General features: G+C 45.5%; 1 long non-coding RNA gene across 1 annotated transcript; it reads left to right on the forward strand.

The window, feature by feature from the left end:
* The first annotated feature begins 2,750 nt into the window (after nucleotides 1-2,750).
* On the forward strand, nucleotides 2,751-4,887 carry LOC140698412 (uncharacterized). The gene is made up of 3 exons (XR_012076197.1): nucleotides 2,751-3,148; nucleotides 4,328-4,418; nucleotides 4,592-4,887. It is a non-coding gene; the product is annotated as an uncharacterized lncRNA (long non-coding RNA).
* Nucleotides 4,888-5,282: the final 395 nt, after the last annotated feature.

Genomic DNA, 5,282 nt, shown 5'->3' on the forward strand with positions numbered 1-5,282 from the left:
GCTCTCGAGAACACACTCATCCTGAACGACTGAAATTTCTACCCTTCCACCAACGTCTCCCACGTCCCCCACCCCTTGTTTCTCTTTTACTATCTGCCCCCAACCTTGTTACAGAGTGAATTCCAGTCTGTGAGAAAGGAGACTGTCCTTCTTGGTTTCCTCCTGCACTCCTCCCTCCCCCACCCATCACAGGGTCTGCACATAGTAGGTGCTTCATGGATAAATATTTGTAAATGTATGGAAGTGTCAATGCATTGTTTGGAGGAAGGAAAGCTTTCTGAAAGGAAGAGTGACCCAGGACATGGAGAGGAGGACAGAGGGTGCTCTTTGTGGGCAGGGTAAGCCCTTTAGGAAGGCGGGTTGGTGAGGTGGGCAAGGCTGGCATTAGTGTCCAGGCAGGAATAGACCTCTTTGTCTGATTCTGGAACCGAGGGAGGGGAGAAGTGAGCTGGGAGGAGACACCTGGGGGTGGGAGGGCATCGCTCACCAGGATGAGAAGCTCAACCCAGGCTCTCAGAGCTTCTCAAGTCCATGGCAAAGGTCCCAGCTCACACACCCACGAGGTTACCTAGGCCATGTGAGGAAGAAAGTGGGCTGGCCTTGTACATATTTCACAATTTGGAATATTTTCGATTTCTGGAAAGATACATCCTCCCTTTTCCACTTGTTTATTTTAAGATAAATGATTACCTGTCTCCAGAGAAAACTTTACAAGACCAGTGTTCTAACCCCTGAGCTTTGGAGCCAGCTGCCAGAGAAAACTCTAATTCAAAAAGATACCTGAACCCCAATGTTCACAGCAGCATTATATACAATAGCCAAGACATGGATGCAACCTAAATGTCCATCAACAGATGATTGGATAAAGAAGCTGTGGTATATTTATATAATGGAATACTACTCAGCCATAAAGAAGAATGAAACAATACCATTTGCAGCAACATGAATGGACCTAGAGATTATTGTATTGAGTGAAGTAAGTCAGACAGAGAAAGACAAATATTACACGATATCACTTACATGTGGAATCTAAAATATGATACAAATGAACTTATTTATATTTACAAAACAGAAAGAGACTCACAGACACAGAAAACAAACTTGTGGTTACCAGAGGGAAAGGCGGTGGGAAGGGATAAATTGGGAGTTCAAGATTTGCAGATACTAACTACTACTACTACTACACACACACACACACACACACACACACACACACACACACACACACACACACAGAGGAATAGTACTCAGCCATAAAAAAGAATGAAATAATGCCATTTGCTGCAACATGAGTGGACCAGGAGATGAATGATCATACTAAGTGAAGTTAGCCAGACAGAGAAAGAAAAATACCATATTACATCACTCATATATGGAATCTTAAAAAAAAGGGATACAAATGAACTTATTTACAAAACAGAGACAGGCTCACAGACATAGAAAACAAACTTACAGTTACCAGAGGGGAAAGGGGGTGGGAAGGAAAAAATTGGGAGTTTGGGATTTGTGAACACTACTATATATAAAATAGACAAACGACAAGGTTCTACTGTATAGCACAGGAAACTATATCCAATACATTGTAATGGACTATAATGAAAAAAGAATATGAAAAGGAATATACGTGTGTGTATATAAATGAACCACTGTGTTGTACACCAGAAATTAACACAACATTGTAAATGAACTATACTTCAATAGAAAAAAAAAAAAGAATGATGTTACACATTCCAGGAAGGGTAAGTGATGGCTTGGGACAGGGGAGGTTGAATTTTCACTACGCAGTATTTCCTGTAAGATTATTACGACCACGGAGTTAGGATGCAACCATTTAAAATGTGTTACTGTCATAAAGGAAGAAAACTAAATCGGTGGCGATGTCTTTCCGGGTCTTATCAACGCCTGTCATCCCCCTACATATTTTCCCACGTGTGTGCTGCGGCATCTAAGACGTGGTCATAAGCATCATTAGAGCAGGCACTGCGGGTTTTTGTTTTTTGTTTTCCTTCATCCTCCATGGTATCCCCGGAACAAAGCCTGGAGCTTAAAATAGGTACAGAATTCCTATATCAATAGAATTATCTATGTGCATCATCTATTTAATTAAATAAGCATTTGCAGAATAAATGAGAGGTTTAAGGAATGAGTAACTTGGAGAACAGGTCAGGTGGATGATACCAGTGGCCCTTTGGGCTGATGTGGGATTTCCAACAGCCGCTGCAGAAAGCCGCAGGCTATTTTTCCCTCTCTCTCCTTCTGCACAGACCCCTGTCTGGAGATGCATTTTCACTGCATCACAGTCGTGAGCGGACTGCTAATGGGACCCCCCGCCTCCGCAGCGCAGGCTGGCGCTCCAGCCCCATCCCCCGCTGCCCCCACCGGGCTGCTGGGTCGTTTGTCAGCCTGGAGAGCTGTCGGCCGGCGACGCCCGTTGCTGTGGAAACCGCAGCCACCCGGCGGAGGGGCGGGGGCCGCGGGCGGAGCAGGGGGGCTGCGGGGCCCGGAATTTTCCAGGCGCGGGAGCTGGAGTGCGTGTGCGTGCGTGTCTAAACCCCGCCGAGCCTCCAAGCGGGGCTCCGGGGCGGGGGCCTCCGGGCGAGCGGGCGCTCCCCTCCCCCACACTCGCCGAACCCCTCTTCCGCAGGGGAGACGATGTCAGAGTTCGTGCGGCTCTACCTTAGGAGGCAGAATGTTCCAGAATCTTCGGCCGCCCGACCCCAGTCGCCTTCCTGTCGCAGTTGCTCCCGCGACTCCGTCCTGCCGGCGCGGCGCGGCGCTGCGCTCCCCGCGGGGGGCTGCGCGCGGACTCAGCCCGCGGAGGGCCGGCGCGTAGCGGGTCTGCGGGAGGGAGAACCAGCCCGGCCGAACGAGCGCGGGGGGACCGGGGCCTCCCCGTCACACCGGTCCCCTAGGCGGGGGGTGCAGCGTACTTTCTGGGCTCTTCTGGCCTCCAACGGAGGAAAGTTACGCTCCTGGCTCCCTGTTCACACTCCTCCCCATGGGGAGCACTCAGATGCCAGGGCACTGATACTTTTTTTTTCTCCCCCCGCCAGCTTTATTGAGGTTTAATTAAATTAAAATTGTATACATTTAAGTTGTACAACATGACGATTTAAGTGCACGTTGTGAAAGAACCATCCCAGCCAAGGTAATTAACATGCCAGTCACCTCACGGTTACCATGTTTTCTTTTTCTTTCTTTTCTCTCTTTTAAAAACAAGTCCGTTTTCTTTCTTTCCGTCTTTCCTTCTTTTTTTTTTTCTTTTCTTCCTTCCTTCCTTCTCTTCCGCTCCCTCTCCTCCTCCCCTCCTTCCTCTTCGTGTGCACACTCCTGGCACTTTCGAGTATACCATGCAGTGTTACAATGCTACTCCCACTGCTGCAGGGTCGGTGGAGATCCTGCTCTCCTACCGGACAGCCCATGGGTGCAGGGCAGACTCTTACCAGCATTAGGCCTGGATTTGAAGCCAGGTTAATTAACTGTGCATCCTAGGGCCAGTCACTTAACCTCCCTGTGCCTTACTTTCCTCATCTGCAAAATGTCAGTAATAAGAATACCCACCCTCTGGGGTCATTGTGAGGATTGGTGGGGGCTCAGGGAGGGTCATGTGTAGTTATATTTCATATACATTTTTTCCCTTCACATATGTATATATCTCAAAATATAGTCAATAATTAATAGTCAATATACAGTTGGCCTTTACATAATGTGGGGGATGAGAGGTGCTGAAAAATCTGCATGTAACTTAGGATCAGCCCTTGGTATATGTAGTTCCTCAGTATCAACAGATCCAATCAACTGCAGATCACGTTGTACTGTAGGATTTACTATTGAAAAAAAAAATCTGCAGAAAAGTGGACCTGCCCAGTTCAAACCAGTGCTGTTCAAGGGTCAGCTGCATTTTATTTACTATTTGTATATACATTTAATTATAATATATGGATCGATGGTTCTCAACATAGGGTGATTTTGCCCCTCAGGGGACAGTTTGTCAATGTCTGGAGACATTTTCGGTTGTCACAGCTGGGAGGGGGCTGCTTCTGGCATCTTGCGGGTGGAAACCAGGGACACTGCTCAACATCCCACAGTGCACAGGGCGGTCCCCACAGCAGAGAATAATCTGGTCCCAGACGTCTGTGCTACCAAGACTGAGAGATCCTCGGATACGCACATAGGTTTATAATAGTCCAGCCCAGTGAGAAATAAATATAACACAAGCTACATATGTAATTTAAAATTTCCTAGTATCTTCATTAAAAAAAGAAACAGGTAAAATCAGCTTTAAGACTGTATCTTATTTAACCCAACACGGCTGACTTGGACGCAGGTGTTTTTCTACAGTAAGGAAGAGAGCACTGCGCAACCTGTGGTCCATTAATCCGAGGATGTGGAGAAACCACAGATGCGGAAGGCTGACTGTAAGTTACCCTCAAATTTTCGCCTGCAAGGAGGGTCAGCATCCCTAACCAAACCCCCTCCATCCGTGTTGTTCAAGGGTCAACTGTGGATTCAAAATATGATCACGTGTAATCACACGTAATCAGTGTGAAACATTGTTAACGAGATATATCCCACTCTTTTTCTCCTACAGACTTTGAAATCCAGTGCATGGTGTACTTTACAGCACCCGTCAGTTCGCACCAGCCACCTGTGGTTGGTGTTTCTGCCCCATCGGATGCATGGCTCAGAAGGAACCACCATCATATGCTGAAAAGGATGGCCAGCAGAGGGCGTCTGGAGAATATCATAGATTTACTGAAACAAGACAGAGAAAGACAAATACTGTGTATCACTCATATGTGGGATCTAAAAAATAAAACAAACGTACGAGTATAACAAAAAAGAAACAGGCTCACGGATATAGAGAACAAGGGAACTATATTCAATAGCTTATAGTAACGTATAATGAAAAAGAATATGAAAAGGAATATATGTATGTATGACTGAAACATTATACTGTACACCAGAAATTGACACATTGTAATTGACACATTGTAACTGACTATACTTCAATTTAAAAAAAAGTTAAAAAATTAGCAAAGATAAAACAAATGCATGTGTCTCTGGAATTTTGGACAAATCACTTTACCCTAAAGCTTCTACATAATTTTTTTCATAACTCAAAAGTTGTGTTTAAAAAGCAAAAACTTTCAGGAGTCATAAACATAAAACTAATACTAAAAAAAATTAATTACATAACAATTGGAAACTCCTCAGATAGCTCAAGTGAAATCTGGACTGTGGAGACCGACAGGTGAATCCCAATAGGAATGTAAATCTAT

The sequence above is a fragment of the Vicugna pacos genome, chromosome 9 (assembly GCF_048564905.1).
Source record: "Vicugna pacos chromosome 9, VicPac4, whole genome shotgun sequence".
Classification (NCBI taxonomy): domain Eukaryota; kingdom Metazoa; phylum Chordata; class Mammalia; order Artiodactyla; family Camelidae; genus Vicugna; species Vicugna pacos.